We start from the raw sequence: 17,648 nt of genomic DNA, 5'->3' as shown, positions 1-17,648 counted from the left end.
CATAAGAAAGATGAGTCTGGCAAGTAAATAAAAGTGCAGGGACTGTTAAGCTTTACAGTACTGCAAGTGAATAAGGGCCTATGTTGGATGTTAGTAGTAGAAATGAAGAAATGTCATCTATCTTTCTATGAGTTATAAAATATCTATATACATATGTATCGTGCACACATATGCATATATCCATAAACATACTCCTATGTATGTGTGCTACATAAAAATAACAGATAGTATTGCTTTTATTACTTCCCATTAGTAGAATGTAAGTTTCCCTAGGAAAACTTGATTGCAATGTTTGAATGTAGCCCTGCATCCCTGAGAGGAGACTTTTTGCTTAAAGATGAGTTTAATACTAATCTTAGAATTGCAGAGAATGCTGAGTCCCATCCCTTTCCCCTTTCCCCCCCCCCACAAAAAACAAAAACCCAAACCTTCCAGGATTGCTAAAGATTGATAATGTGTCTTATCTGGAAACTGCCTCCACACTGGCCAATCCACTATTGTTTCATTGTTTCTTTATTTGAAATGAATATAATGGAAATTTTCCAAAGATTTGGGAGATAGGATATTCTTTTTAAGGTCTTACCTTTGCCAGATGACTTAATAAACTGCTTTCTAAATGTTTCCAGGCCCAGGTTTGTTCTTTGCTGACAATTATGGTGTCAGAAGTGGGACTTGAGAAGCCCAGTGATTCATTTGGACAACAGACCCTGAGGAAGTCTCCATGATCTCAAATTGATGGAGACTGGGCTAACCTAGATTGGAGTCAGTCTGCAAATTCTGTTCTCATAACATCTCAGTACTCCCAAAGCTTTCTAGCTTCTGCCGGCCAATGAACAGACTGGAATGGGGGTTTGTGCTAGGTCATAATGACATGAATTACTGCAAACTGAGTGCAGATTGAACAGGCCAGAATGCCTGGGAAAGTACAGCTTGAAAATAGCAAGCTATGCACAGGTTAGGCAGGTGTGATTACCTGGAAGAATACAGTTAGTGTTGTTTATAGATTCTGCTATCTTGGAGATTTCTAAGGAAATAAAGACTTCTTCTATTAAAAAAAAAAAAATACCTGTAGCCAGATAATTTAAAATGGCGGAAAAAATTAATAAAGTTTAATATTTAAAATAGATCTCTCAGGGGACAGCTAGGTGGCGCAGTGGATAGAGCACCACCCCAGAATTCAGGAGGACCAGAGTTCAAATTTGGTCTCAGACAGACACTTAACACTTCCCAGCTGTGTGACCCTGGGCAAGTCACTTAACCCCAGCCTCAGAAAAAAAATAAAAAATAAACAAATAAAAAAATAAAAATAAAATAGATCTTTTAACTTTCCATAATCGCATGCTAAACTCTCCTAAATCCTGCGAACCATTTTCTATTATTTCAGCTCTGGACAAACTGGGATTAACAGAGATAAAAGACAGAGAAACAAAGAAAGAAAATCTTTTTTCCTGGTCTGTAGAAACTTATGATGTTAAAGCTAATTAGAAACTACATTTGTAATTGAAATGTAATATCTTTACTGTTAATTTCCAAATTAGGATTTGAAGATTTTTTTAAATGCTGAAATACTTTAAAAAGGAAATAAGAATATGAGACTGTCACCACAAATCTTTGAAAAGGAGCTAAATGAAATAAGTATACTTTATAATTTAAGGTATTAGCAATTAACAACCCTTGAGAAAATTGCAATTTTGAATGATGTCATTTGTGATTATAAATCCAGATTTCATTTGAGTTTGTCCTAAAACTAAATTATAACGTATTATCATTAAAGTGAAAAATGCAGTCGATAATTTGGCAATATATTTGGAAACTGCATAAATGAGAATTTTAAAGTATAAATGCTTCCCTAAATGAGTTTTCTGATGTGATTATTAGAGAATGCTAAGTTGACAGATGAAGTGATTTGTAACCCCATTTGGGATTTTCTTGGCAAAGTTACTGTAATGATTTGCCATTTCCTTCTTCAATTCATTTTACAGATGAAAAACTGAGGCAAACAGGGTAAAGTGACTTCCCCAAGGTCACATAGGGTAGCAAATATCTGAAGTCAGATTTGAACTCAGAAAGAGGAGTCTTTCTGATTCTAGGAATGGTACTCTATTCACTGTACTACCTTGTTGCACAAACTGGCATTATGAATCATGGTCAAATCAAGTATGACATGGTTCCTGAAAGGGGTATATTATAGACCTATTCACCTATAGTCTCACTCACTGTCTCTTTAACTTTCTGGACTAAAGTGCCTCTTCATCAGATTGTGTAAACTCTTTTAGGACAGGGATTGTCTTTACTTCTTTGTCTCCTCAGCATTTAGCACAGTGCTTGAATTTTTAAAATTTAAATTTAAATTCTTAAATGATTTTTATTTCATTCACCCATAGACAGAAATAGAGATTAGGTTGGTACATTGGCCTTCTTAGATTATTTTTTTGTTTTGGCTCAAATCATTTGTATCCAGAAAACATTTTTGGATTATCTAAGAATATTGTATCTTAATTTAGTTATATTGAACAAAAGATTTTGCTTTCTTTCTAGACACAGGAGTGAAAAAGAAAAGGCCCTAGTCTTGGATAGTGGGCATTCTGTCTGGCTTATATAAAGGGAACTGTGATAGAATCACTATCTATCAGGATTCCTCCTTCTGTCCTACTTTATTGTCAGGGGTTAGGCAAGGGGACCAAACTCAAGCTGCTTAAATACAGCTTCTTGGAATCTTCCTGATCATCTAAGGACATAAGAAGGCCTATCTGTTGACAGGAAAAAATAATGATGAATGTTGGAGGGGATGTGGGAAAACTGGGACACTGATGCATTGTTGGTGGAGTTGTAAAAGAATCCAACTATTTTGAAGAGCAATCTGGAATTATGCCCAAAAGGTTATCAAACTGTACATACCCTTTGATCCAGAAGTGCTACTACTGGGCTTGTAGTAGGCGTAGCCCCTTTAAGATTCCTTGTCTGATCTACCTTTGGGACAAGATATTCCTAAGGGAAAAGATCTGTATCTGATCCAGTTTGGGCCCCCAATTGGTTTGGGTTTTTAGCCCCCTTTGATACAAGATCTGGTCAGAACTAGTTTGGGCTGTATCCAGCCCCCCCCACTGGATCTGAGCTGGCTTGGATAAAGCCCGCCAAAAATCTGGCCTTCAAGGAATTAACCTGAGCTCTGCCCATTACTTCTTCAAGCAGATAAAAAGAGCAAAGCTAGAATCATCTTTAGTTCAGAGATTTGAAAGATGCCACCTAAGATGCTTGCATCAGAGATTCTCTGTCCCCGCTGCTTTCGGCATTTATCTTCCTCTATCTAATGCCTTTTACTAACCAGACCTTAACCTTACTTCCAAACCTAGCAATAAACATCTTTTACCCATCTAGGTTTTCGGCCTGTAAATTCATTTACAGGGGACTCTTGCTGCCACTAGACTTGATTTAACTTTGTATCCTTGCGCTGAATCCCAAGGGGTTGCAGGGGAGCTCCATGTGACTCCCTGTACCCCAAATCCTGCCACTAGACCTCACTTAATCCTATTGAGGTATATACTTCATTATTAGGTATTTACCTCATGATTTGGTTCAAGTTACCTCATCATTTTGAGGTTCCCTACTACCTCATCAGGCTTATGTCCTAAAGAAATACTAAAGAAGGGAAAAGGGCCTGTATGTGCCAAAATGTTTGTGGCAGCCCTTTTTGTAGTGGCTAGAAACTGGAAAATGAATGGATACCCATCAATTGGAGAATGGTTGGGTAAATTGTGGTATATGAATGTTATGGAATATTACTGTTCTGTAAGAAATGACATTCAGTAGGATGAATATAGAGAGGCTTGGAGAGACATGAACTGATGCTAAGTGAAATGAGCAGAACCAGAAGATCATTATACACTTCAACAACAATACTGTTATGAGGATGTATTCTGATGGAAGTGGTTATCTTTGACAAAGAGAAGATCTAATTCAGTTCCAATTGATCAATAATGGACAGAATCAATTACACCCAGAGAAGGAACACTGGGCAATGAGTGTAAACTGTTTGCACTTTTGTTTTTCTTCCTAGGTTATTTTTACCTTCTGAATCCAATTCTTCCTGTGCAAGAAGAAATTCGGTTCTGCACACATATATTGTATCTAGGATATACTATAATATATCTAACATGTATAAGACTGCCTGCCATCTAGGGGAAGGGGTGGAGGGAAGGAAGGGAAAAATCAGAACCGAAATGAGTACAAGGGATAATGTTGTAAAAAATTACCCATGCATATGTATTGTCAAAAAAAGTTATAATTATAAAATTAAAAAATATATTAAAAGAAAAAAAAAAAAGAAAACAGAATGGCCAAATTTAAAAAAAAAAAAAAAGGCCTATCTGTGACTTTCAAATACAGGGACTTGAGGTAGAAATGATGGATATGAACTCTGAAACTGTATCCCCTTTAATCTCTAAAATAATCCCTCTGAAACTGTGTCACATTTGATCTGTAAAAGAAGGGAGATTTGGGGTCCCAGACTCCAGAGTCTGGGAGGTAGCATACTTTCCAGACAGGCCTTTTCTAAGGCAAATTACCTCCCCATTGATCTTTTGGGTATCTGGATCTCCATTCAGGAAATTCCAAATTCTGGGGGAAAAAAAAGCCTTCAAAGTGATTTCATTCAGTTGGGAGATCTTGGTCTGATAATCAGCTCAAACTGCCCCCAGCCTGCCAAGGTCTGCTCATAAAATAGGTTTCTCTATACACATGCTTTGCAAATTTTCTCATTGAGGGATTTGTCTGCTAAGAGAGAGAGAGAGAGCTTCTTAGTGAAAAATAAACTTTCCTTCTTGCCACTGATTTTGGGGTTTGTGAATTCTTTTGCATTTGGACCTGTGTCTCTAAGCGGAGGGGGATCTCTGCCCCTTCTCACACCATATCATTTGGTGTCCCATATGTAGATCCCCAAAAGCCCAGCTGACGTTAGCCACCTTTTCTGGTGGTCCATTTTATAGCGATGGTAGCCCAAACTCCTGGGAAATTTTTGGGTTGTCTGGGGCTCCACGCCCAGCAGAATTCTCTGCCTAGGGATGCTCGGCCAGGAAATTCCTGTTACTTAACAAAAAGTCCCCTTGATCAGATAAAATTTTTGTCATCTCTCTCTCTCTCAGGATGCCTAAACAGAACAAAAAGCTATAGAATTGGAAAAGCCTGGGACATATGGCAAAAATGGGACAGCTTACTTCCTCTATTCCTAAAGATTATCCTTTAAGCTGTCTCTTAAAAAACAGAGACAAATTCAGCTTGAAAGATCTCAAGACCAAAAAGCTCATTTACTTTTGCAATGCTACCTAGCCTTAATTATATCTTGGAGAACCAGGAAAAATAGCCTATTAATGACTCAATTAATTACAGCACTATCAAAGAGCTTAATTTGTTTTGCCAGAGAGAAGGCAAATGGACTGAAGTTCCTTATGTCCAGACCTTCATGGCTTTGTCTCAAGACCTTAAAGATAGCACTGCAGAATGTTGCTGGTCAGATTTAATGCAGGTGAACTGGAGGTAGAAACTACCTTTTAGATGACTCCCTCCTTTTCACTCCTTTAGGAGCACAAGAAGCTGCTGCTCCCCATTGCAGTCCTTATCAGGAGGCCTGCAAATCCCCTGCAAAACTACCCCTTTATCAAAAACAGGACCTTGGGTCCCACAATATCCAATTCCCCTCTCTTCTCAAGCCAGATTCTGAGGCTGCCCACCCCTCACGCCTAAGTCCTTCTCATACAGAGTGGAACTCCCCTTTCTTCTCCCCAAGAGCCTGATTCTGCCACAGCTTCTAATGAGGGAAAGGAAAGGGGGAACCCCATTTGTCAGTGCATAGATCCCATGAGGCGCAGTGTCCCCTGTAAAATGAATTTACAGGCCCGAAAACCTAGATTGATAAATAAAAGGTTTATTGTAGAAATTTGGAAGTAAAGCTCAGAAAGACACCAGGGCCAAGGTGGCCATTGGTGGGCAGGGACCCTTACATGGCTGGAAGGATACCTTGTGTTGGCTGGGAGGGCTCCTGCAATGAGGGCATTCCAGCTCGTTTCTTTTATACCCAAAAGATGATGGGCGGTAGCCAGTTCTGGCGGGCTTTTCAGTTAGCCCAAATCAGGTGAGGGCTGGGGGAAGCTGAGCTGAGAGTGGGGGGTTGGGCCCGGATATTCAAAGGGTGCCTTTGACCAGAATTTGTGAATCAAGGTCAGTCATGGGTTGGGCAATTAGGAATCTTAAAGGGACCCCAACACTCATCACTTCTATTCAAGACCCTGATTTAGTTACTCCTTCTAAACTTTGCACCTTAAGGAAAGTTGCAAACCCTGAGGGTCAGGGGAGGAACTTTCCCAAATTAAGGGGAAACTGGGCCAGTCTTCCGAGAATCCCATCAAGTATATTGAGGGGTTTAAAGCCATTACCCTCCAACACAATCTTTCTGGGGCAATGTTAATATCATTATTTCCTCCTGTTGTATCCCAGAGGAGAAACAGAGAATCTGGGATCTGGCACAAAAGTTTGGGGATGACATGGCTGACTCCTCCTCTTCTGGTAGATACTCCCCAGAAGCAACAGCCATGCCAGTCTCACACTCTGGATGAGACTACTAGGAGGGGAGTAGAGATAGAGAGAGAAGGGACCACCTTTTAACCTGCCTCACTGAAGGCATGAAATGGGGAACTAAGAAGCAGGTTAATTATGACAAACTTGGGAAGATCACCCAAGCAGCTAAAGAAAATCCTGCCCTCTTTCAGGGCTGCTGTCTTGTAGAGTCCCTAAGGACATACACTAATCTGGACCCCACTTCTCCAGAGGGGACTACTGTCCTTGGCATGCATTTTATTAACCAATCTGCCCCAGATATATGGAGGAAACTGCAGAAGTTAGTTTTGAGGCCCAAACTCCCATGAGCCAGTTACTAGAAGTGGAGTATTTTTTTTGGAGTATTTAATAGGGACTGAGCTGCACCAGAGGAGGAAGAGTGCAGGGCCAGAGTGAGAAAGAGCAGACTCAACTTTTGGCTGCTGCTATTTCTGAAAAAACACAGGAGTTTATGCTTCAGTGTAATGAACAGGGATACTGGGCCCACAACTTCCCTCGGAAACTTCCCCCGGAAACTTCCCCCACCCTTGTCCTGAATGCAACAAGGAAGGAAGAGGTAGAGCACAGAAAGAAGTAGAGCCGCTGCTCAAGTCTCACCTTCCAGTCTTCTCAGGGCCGGGAATGATGGGGCCTGGGGTTTAGCCAGGCCGCCCCTCCCCCCTTACTCCATTACCACCACCAAACCTAGGGTCATTTTGGATGCGGCAGGTAAAGCCATTGAATTTCTTTTTGATATGGGGGCCTCTCTTTAGGTTTTGCTCTGGCATTCTGGTCCCACTTGACCCTCTTCCCATAACATAATGGGAATTGAAGGGAAACTCCAGAACTGTTTGAAAACTTTTCCTCTGCCTTGTCAGCTTGATGACCTTTTGTTTGTGCATTCCTTTCTAATAATCCCTTCCTGTCCTGCCCCCTTATTAGGGTGGGATTTAATGGAGTAATTGGGGACCCAATTCTCTCTTCTCAGACTCAGATCATTCTCAGAATAATCTTTTTGTACTTCTTTCAAGACCCTCCCATATTCCCTATGAAATCTGGGAGGAAATAGATTCTTCTGTGTGGGCTCAGGGAATCCCCAGGAGGGTGACACATGCTACACCAGGTTTAATTAAGCTGCAAGATCCTAGTGTATTTCCTCATAAACATCAATACCCACTTAAACTTGAGGCCAGGGAGGGATTGCAACCTCTGATTGAGAAATTTCTTAAGTTTAAACTTTTGGTTACCTTTGAGGATCCTTGCAATTCTTTCTGTTACAAAATCGAATGGAGAGTTTCACATGGTACAGGATGTCAGGGCAATTAATGAAGCAGTCATTCCAATTCATCCCATTGTTCCTAATCCTTAGACAATCCTCTCTCAGACTCCAGAAGACACAAAGTGGTTCTTTCTCCACCCTAGACCTTAAAGATGCCTTCTTCTGTATACCTTTGCATAAAGACTAACAGTTTCTCTTTGCTTTTGAATGGGAGATGCCAGGGGAACTTCCCCACCAACTAACTTGGATGGTTCGGAAAGGAGTCCCTAAATGCAGCCATGAAAACCCTAAATTTTCTTTTTTCTTTTTTTAAATTAAAGCTTTTTATTTAGAAAGCATATGCATGATCAATTTTTCCAACAAATTTGTTGCAAATTTTCCCCTTCTTCCCCCTACCCACTCCCCTGTTAGTCCAACACATGTTAAATATGTTGAAATACATGTTAGATCCAATATGTGTACACATATTTATAGTTATCTTATTGTGCAATAAAAATCAGGTCAAGAAGGAAGAAAAAGAAAAATTTAGAAAAAAAAATGCAAGTAAATAACAACAGAGAGTGAGAATGCTATGTTGTGTTCCACACTGTTCCCATAGTTCTCTCTCTGGGTATAGATGGTTCTCTTCATCCCTGTACAAGTGGAACTGGTTTGAATCATCTCAATGTCAAAGAGAGCCACATCCGTCAGAATTGATCATCATATAGTCTTGTTGTTGCCGTGTATAATGATCTCCTGGTTCTGCTCATTTCACTTTGCATCAGTTCATATAAGTCTCTCCAATACTCTCTGAAATCATCCTGCTGGTCGTTTCTTACAGAACAATAGTATTCCATAGCATTCATATTCCATAATTTATTCAGCCATTCTCCAATTGATGGGCATCCACTCAGTTTCCAGTTTCTTGCCACTACAAAGAGGGCTGCCTCAAATATTTTTGCACATGTGGGTCTCTTTCCCTCCTTTAAGATCTTTTTGAGGTATAATCCCAGTAAAAACACTGCTGGATCAAAGGATATGCACAATTTGATAACTTTTTGAATACAGTTCCAAACTGCTCTCCAGAATGGTTAGATCCATTCACAGTTCCACCAACAATGAATCAGTGTCCCAGTTTTCCCACATCCCCTCCAACATTCATCATTGTCTTTTCCTGTCATCTCAGCTAATCTGACAGGTATGTAGTGGAATCTCAGAGTTGTCTTAATTTGCATTTCTCTGATCAATAGTGATTTGGAGCACCTTTTCATGTGGCTACAAATAGTTTCAATTTCATCATCTGAAAATTGTCTGTTCATATCCTTTGACCATTTATCAACTGGAGAATGGCTTAAACTATTATAAATTTGAGTCAATTCTCTATATATTTTAGAAATGAGGCTTTTATCAGATCCTTTGGATATAAAAATTGAAAACCCTAAATTTTCTCTTTTATTATTATTTTTTATACATTTTTAAAAGTAATTTTATAATTATAATTTTTGACATTACATATGCATGGGTAATTTTTTTTACAGCATTATCCCTTGTACTCACTTCTTTTCCGAATTTTCCCCTCCCTCCCTCTACCCCCTCCCCTAGATGACAGGCAATCCCATACATGTTATATATGTTACAATATATCCTAGATACAATATATGTGTGTAAAACTGAGTTTCTTGTTGCATGATAAGAATTGGGTTCAGAAGGTAAAAGTAACCTGGATAGAAAGACAATAGTGCAAACAGTTTACACTCAATTCCCAGTGTTCCTTCTTTGGGTGTAGCTGTTTCTGTCCATCATTGATCAATTGGAACTGAATTAGATCTTCTCTATTTTGAGGATAGAAAACCCTAAATTTTCTAGCCTCGGGGGGCTACAGGGTCACCCAAAGCCCACATTGCCTGCCAGTCCATCAAATATTTGGGCCACACTCTTACTCCCACTTCTTGCTCTCTGAGGAGAGAAAACAAACCATCTTAAGTTTCCCAGACCCTGCTCAAAGAAACAATTGCAAGCTTTCCTGGGCATGGCTGGGCAGGATCTGGATTCCCAGTTTGGGGATTATTGCCAAACTTCTCTATCATTCTATTCAAGGCCCTGATAATCTTCCTCTAGAATGAGGACCTGATCAGGCCAAGGCTTTTTTAAAACCTTGAAAGCCAAACCTCTGCCTCTTGCCTGGCCCTGCCCAACTTAGAGAAACCTTTCACTCTGTATGTGGATGAAAGATGTGGACAGACTTTGGGGATTTTAACTCAAACTCTGGGACCTGAATCTGTAATTCTGGAGAAACTGAGGCAAAATAGAGATTAGAGAAAATGTAATATTATATTTGAAAGGGAGAGATTTACTGGGACCAAATGGATCCATGGTTTGGTCCCAGGGCTGAATGAGACTATTGTCTCCCAAGAATGCAGCAAACAATGTGAGTTCTAGATGACCTATATACACGTGGCTCAGACAGAGGGGTTAAACTGAAGCAGGGGCAGAGTCAGGGTGCAGAGAGTGGGAATGGGACTCTGACAGGGTGGAGTGAGCCACAGGAGATGAGGATGACATAATGAGGAGAGGCACCCAAAGATGGGGAGAGGCATCTTGATAAAACAGTATCTGATATCCTGATAGCTTGGGATGGGGAGAGGCATTCTGATATTCTAAAATATAAGATTTTTTATCCTTATCAAACATTCTAATGATTAAGAGGGAGGGGTGGTTTTGCAGGATTGAGCAGAATAATTATAAACTGAGGAAGAACAATTAGGGAAATGGAGGCAGGACAATTTTTTTTTTTAATTTAGAATTTTTTTTCCCACAGTATATATGCATGAATAATTTTTTTATAATATTATCCCTTGTATTCATTTTTCCAAATCATCCCCTCCCTCCCTACACTCCCTCCCCCCCATGACAGGCAATCCCATACATTTTACATATGTTACAATATAACCCAGATACAATATATGTGTGTAAATACCATTTTCTTGTTACACATTAAGTATTAGATTCCAAAGGTATAAGTAACCTGGGTAGATAGACAGTAGTGCTAACAATTTACATTCACTTCCCAGTGTTCCTTCTCTGGGTGTAGTTATTTCTGTCCATCATTGATCAACTGGAAGTGAGTTGGATCTTCTTTATGTTGAAGATATCACTTCCATCAGAATACATCTTCATACAACATTGAAGTGTACAGTGATCTTCTGGTTCTATTCATTTCACTCAGCATCAGTTGATGTAAGTCTCTCTAAGCTTCTCTGTATTCCTCCTGCTAGTCATTTCTTACAGAGCAATAATATTCCATAACCTTCATATACCATAATTTACCCAACCATTCTCCAATTGATGGACATCCATTCATCTTCCAGTTTCTAGCTACTACAAAAAGAGCTGAGGCAGGACAATTTAGGGAAACAATCAGAATAATAAAAGAGAACTGTGGCATAACAACCCCTGACCCATTGCTTATTTCTCAAAGAAACTGGACTCAGTTTCCCTAAGATATCCCTCCTGCCTCAAAGCAGTGGCTGTCAGCCCTTTTAATTGAAGAGGCCTCAAAATTAACCTTGGGATAGCCATTAGAAGTTTTTTTTTGGTTTTTTTGTTTGTTTTTTTTCTGAGCTGGGGTTAAATGACTTGCCCAGCTAGGAAGTGTTAAGTGTCTGAGATCAGATTTGAACTCGGGTCCTCCTGAATTCAGTGCTGGTGCTCTAACCACTGCACTACCTAGCTGCCCCCTGCCATTAGAGGTTTTAACTCCCCATCATGTCCATAGCATTTCAGAAGCCAAAGGGCACCAGTGGCTTGTGAGTGGGAGGCTTACTAGATATCAGGTTCTCCTGCTAGATAACCCCAACCTGACTCTCCAAGTATGCTATACCCTGAATCCTGCCACCCTGCTCCCTAACACCTCCCGACTGGGGAGAAATTATCCATAATTGTGAAGAAGCTCTAGATTATGTCTACTCCAGCTGATCTGACTTAAGGGAAATTTCCCTTGAGAACGCAGATAGGGAGTAATTTACAGAGGGGTCAAGGTTTCTTGAAAATGCAGAAAGAAAGGCAGGTTATTGTGATGACTCTAAATAGCACCCTGGAGGCTAAGCCACTGCCTCCTAGGACTTCTGTCCAGAAGACTGAACTCATTGCCCTAATCAGTGCTTTAGAACTGGGGAAGGGAATGAGAGTGAACATCTATACTGACTCCAAATATGCTTTTCATATTTTGCACGCTCACTGGGCTGTATGGAGAGAGAGAGAGGTCTGTTGACATCAAAGAATTCTCCCATTAAACATGCAGAAATTCTACAGCTATTGTAAGCTGTCCATGAACCAAGGGAGGTTTCAGTCATATTTTGTAAAGGACACCAGAAGGAAGATTCACTTCTGTTAGGATTCTTACAAGGTACTTATGTACTTGGTTCACACCTTTAAAGGAGTTCATACTTTTAAAGGAGTTCACTCATTGGTTCACACATTAGATTTCATACCTTTAGAGAGCATATAAAAGGACAACACACTCTCTGAGAGAGGATTCAGTGACAGGATTCAGTGGGGAGATTTGCAAGTCCAGGAGATTCACAAGTCTAAAGGAAAAGCCTACTCATGGATTTCCAGGAGATTCAGAACTAGGATTGACTTCTGGGAGATTCACAAGGCAGAAACTCACAATCTCACACTTTTGGAGGCAGAGTCAAGATTCATTCCCATTTTGACATTTGTACTGGCTGGAGACATTCTGACAAGAGCTCTCAGGAGCCAAGAAGAGAGATGGGCCTCTACTAAATCTAACCAGGCCCCAGGAAAAGATTCAGGATTTTGAAAGATCTGGACTTTAACTGCTGGCTGCATTTTGGGATTAATGGACTGAACTGAAACTAAGGCTGCTCCCAGAAGCTCCTCAAGAAACCTGCCCCCAAGAGATCGATTACAATCTAGAGAAAAGAGAACATTACACACTTCAGGCTAAGGGAAATAGGTTTGCAGATTCAGCTACTAAAGCTGCTGCCTGTTTACCCCTGACCATGACACCTTTAATCCCTTAGCAACCTGATTCCTATAGTTCACAGGAAAAAACGCTTGCAAAAGAAAGATGGTACATCCTTTCTTCCTCTGGATGATTTCAAATGCCCTCAGACCACCTCTTAATCCTAGAGGCAAGTCAGTGGACACTGATCTTTGGTCTTCATCAGGCTACCTGGGAAGAAATGCTCTCCCATCTCTGGTGAAACACATTTTCACTGATCACAAATTGGGAGAAGAATCAAACAGGTTTGCCAGGGCTGTCCAATTTGTGCCCAAGTGAATCCTGGGAGAGCTGTTAAACCTCCCTCTCTCCTGAAGCCAGTTCAGAAAAGGGACACATACTCCAGTGAAGATTGGCAAATAGATCATGTGCCTCTTTGTAGAGGTTTCAAATTGCTTCTAGTCTTTGTTGATACATTTACTAACTGGAGAAGTTTTCCTTCCAGGACTGAGAAGGCTCAGGAGGTATCAACATGCTTGCTGAAAGAGATCATACCTCATTTTGGCCTTCCTAGTGATATGGACGCTGTCCCTAACCTGCTTATGCACTACTCCTGAGACCATGAGAACATTATTTTAGTTTCAGCTCTGTCTGCAATCAGAACTTTGTTGCCAGCTCTTCACTCCTAATGCAGGTGGTATTTTCTGTTTCTAATTGCAGGTACACACAGCCTCCAGATGTACCACCTTAAGAGCTTGACAACTTGACAGATATAAAACTTAAAGAAATATTGGCTCCTTGTTAACCCTTGCCACCTGTCTGGGAATGGAATTTTAGTGTGATAAATGTTTCTGAGCATTTTTTTGTTTTTGTTTTTCCTGTGTGGAATAGAGAGATAAGGTGAAGAACTTACAGGAATGTATGGATTCTTTTTCTGTATTTTATCTTTTTTTATTATTATTTCTATGTCTCTGTGACCTACATAAATATGGTGTGTGCTAGCCAATATTTACTTAAACTTTAGATATATTTACTTAACCAGAGATGATTACGTTTATCCTTGTTCAATGTTATCAATATTTAGATTATTAAATGCCATCAGTTCAGTAATCTAAAGTTTGAAGGTTTAATGGATGATTCCTCTTGGAATCAGGGAAACTGAAAATGTTCTGTTCTAATCTGCTTTTGGTATCTATTTCTTAATGTTCCCCAACCTATAATGTAATCCTTTGTAACAAACTATAAAAACTATATCTTTACTACTTCTTTAGCCCTTCTACTGCTAGCTTTCTCGTTTTCCCTACTCACAGTAGAATTGCTCATTCTCATGAGAATTTATTAATAAACAACCTTTCTGCTTTCTACTGAGTGATCTCTGAGTAGTCATTTTGGGTAAGGGTCTTATACATTCCTCATATTCCCTTTAAATATGAGTCTCTGAAACTGCTCCAGGCTGACTCCCCTGTTCTGGTGGGGTTCAGTCACTAGCTAGCAATAAATGCTCGTAAATTTACATTATTTTGGTTGTCCTGTATTTTCTCTCACTAGCTCCTTGCAGATCAACAATGGACCAGCCTTTACTTCTTCAAGCTATAGCCAAAGCACTCAACTCACTTACACCTCCACTCTGCTTGGCGCCCTCAGGCCTCTGGGAAGGTGGAGAAAATAAACCACACCCTCAATCAAGTTCTCACTAAACTGTGCTTAGACACTGGAAAGGATTGGATAAAGGACCTCCCATTAGGACTTCTTAGAGTCCGAATTGCCCCTTGGGAAAACATTAAGCTGAGCCCTTTTGAATTTCTGTATGTGTAGAGGGCTGAAACTCTGAATTAAGAGAGCAATTAGGGCTACTGATTGGATGTGAGATAATGGCTCTATTACCATATATTTGGATGATGGCTTTTCTCACCATTGGTGCTTGCTGAATGTTTGGTAGTAAGATAATCAAGACAAGGATTAGAGGGCAGAGAGAGAGAAGTGAGAGGCACTTGGCAGCAGGAGGAGGGAGGAGGAGGAGAGAGGCTGGAGACTTTGGACTCCAGAATCCAGGATACATCTCTGCCTCCTTCATGTCTCCCCCTAAAGATCCAGGACTTTGATTTATCCTGACTCTGGCTGACCCTGAGGCCTACCAGGGAGCTAGCCTGTACTTTAAATGTATAGAATGCCTTTCTTAACCACTGACATTCTTGTAAATCCAGAACAGCACCTGGTCACTCAGTTTGCTACTCAGCTTGGTACAATTCAGAAAGCCCTTTCTGAATACACAAATGAGCATCTCCCTAAATCTACAGATGCTCATCCTCAGATTGCCTCACACCCTGTAAGTCCTGGGGACATGGTGTATTTGAAAACCCCAGAAGCCTCAAAAGTATGACCCTTTAGGTGTAAAGTGGAAAGGCCCATACAAAGTCATTCTGACTACTTCAACATCAGTTAAACTGAAAAGGTGCCCCAGCTGGACTCATCTTTCTAGGATTAAAAATGCTGCTTCTGTTACTCTCCTTCAGATACCTCAGAAAATTCCTGTGAGCCTATAGAGAACCTGAACTTTTGCAAGAACCCTGAAAAAACTCTGGAGAAGGAAAGGTGAAATTGTCTATAATCTCCTTCCCTCCTCATCATGAGGACTCTATTCCTGATACTTTCTCTTCAGCTTTCCTGGTGGGCCCTCACCAGTGGGGTAACTTCTTATTCAGACGAGGAAACTCTGAGAGTAATGGGGGTGTCCAGGATTGTTGGGTGTGCCATCAACACTCCCAAGGTGGTCCACTGATGCGACCTAATGTATTTTTTGCAAATATCCATACCCATATGTCACCATCTCCTCCCTGGACACCACCCCATTTGTACTGGCCAACCACCCAGAGGAACTACTATGACCCAATTGTCCCCTATTTTCTTGCTGGGAAAGATCTCATATTTACACACAGAGACAATGGTTGCCACCATGGCCCATAATGTCCATGTTTACATCCCTGATGTGGAGATGCTGACTTGTACCACCAATCCTGTTAATGCAAATGAGTGTGACTTCTCTCAAGCCTGCCACAATTTCACTTCTGCAACTTGCACTATAGCTACATAGGTGGGTCACAGGCTAAATGTACTTTTGACTGTGGACTTCCCCAAAGAATAACTGTGGGATTTCCATTCCAGGATTATTCTGGCAAACTCATTCACAGTACTTCTACAGTACCTTACTTGAAGTTTCTTCACAACTTCCTGAAAACTAACATTCTGATTGATATAATGTTATGTAACTACAATCATTCTTAGGGACAAGCAACCAGGAGACTGCTACAAAATCTGACCTCAGGTACCCTCTGTGCTTTTCTGTGTAAAGTAAGTTCTCCATCTCACTTCAATGTTTCTACAGGCCTTTGATTGGGACCCTCCTTAGCCCATAATTCTCTCTACCCTAGCCTAACCCCTTTTAAACACTATGGGTCCTGCACTCTAGGCTACTTAAGTGCTCCTTTCACTGTATATAATGCCAGCACCTCAGGCACAGACCCACCCCTTCAAGGACACAAAAGTAGGGATTTTGGAAAAATGTTCTTTGGTACATAAAGAAAGCCATAGTAATGCTAATCCCCTGGATGGGATACTTAGAACATGAAAACATCCTTTCCAACCGGACTGCCACAATCAACCAGCTGACCAAAGAAACTGCACATTCTCTCCTGGGAGAGCCAAGAATTTTTGAACTCTCTTACTAACATGGTTTTAGATAACCGAATGGCCTCGGATTATCTCCTTGCCTCTAGCAGAGGTATCTGTGCCCTTTTCAATATGTACATATGTATGTGCTGTATGTACATTAACAACTCAAGGGAGTTGTTCCCACTAAGAGAATCTTAGAGAAAGCTGGCTGGATGCAAGACATTCATGAGAAACTCCTTACATTCCCCCAGTCTTCCTCTGGGTGGGGTTTCTGGCTATGGTCTCTACTAACCCCTATACTAATTCCACTCCTAATTATTGGGTTTTTTTTTGTTTTTTTTTTAACTCACATTTAGCCCATGTATTTTCAAACTGCTTATGAGACTTGTTTCCTCTAGGCTTCAAGCTGCAAATTTTTCAACTGCTCTTTCAGCCTGCAGATCATGGGACAACTGATGGGGATACACAACAGCCCTTAGATGCTACTGCTACTGTTTTCAGATCTCACACTCCTTTCCTAGCTTGAAACCCCCCTCCTCCCCGCAGTGAATTTAGGGATAACTCTACAACATTTGTCAGATTGAAGCAACTACTTAACATGAGACTTTTGCCCCTTTACCCCAAATGAATATGGGGGATAACTGGGGGGAGGAAATGCCAGGGTGAACCCTGAAACTGTGTCCACTTTAATCTCTGCAATAATCACTCTAAAACTGTGTCCCCTTTGATATGTAAAAGAAAGAAGATTCAGAGTCCTAGACTCCAGAGGAGGTGTATCTTCCTGACAGGCCTTTTCTAATAGGGCAAATCACCTCCCCATTGATTTCTTGGGTAGCTGGATCCCCATTCAGGAAATTCCAAATTCTGGGGGGAAAAAAAGCCTTCAAAGTGATTTCATTCAATTGGGAGATCTTGGTCTGATAATCAGCTTAAACTGCCCCCCAGCCTGCCAAGGTCTGCTCATAAAATAGGTTTCTGTTAACACATTCTTTGCAAATTTGCTCATTGATTTCTTAACATTTTCTGTTAAGAAAGCTTCTTAGTGAAAAATAAACTCCTTTTTCCCACTGATTTTGGAGTTCATGAATTCTTTCTCATTTGGACCTGTATGTCCGAGTAGAAGGGATCTCTCCCCCTTCCCATACCTCATCATTAAGATTGCTGTTA

The sequence above is a fragment of the Sminthopsis crassicaudata genome, chromosome 4 (genome assembly GCF_048593235.1).
Source record: "Sminthopsis crassicaudata isolate SCR6 chromosome 4, ASM4859323v1, whole genome shotgun sequence".
Taxonomy (NCBI): Eukaryota; Metazoa; Chordata; class Mammalia; order Dasyuromorphia; family Dasyuridae; genus Sminthopsis; species Sminthopsis crassicaudata.
This window is presented reverse-complemented; position numbering follows the sequence as displayed.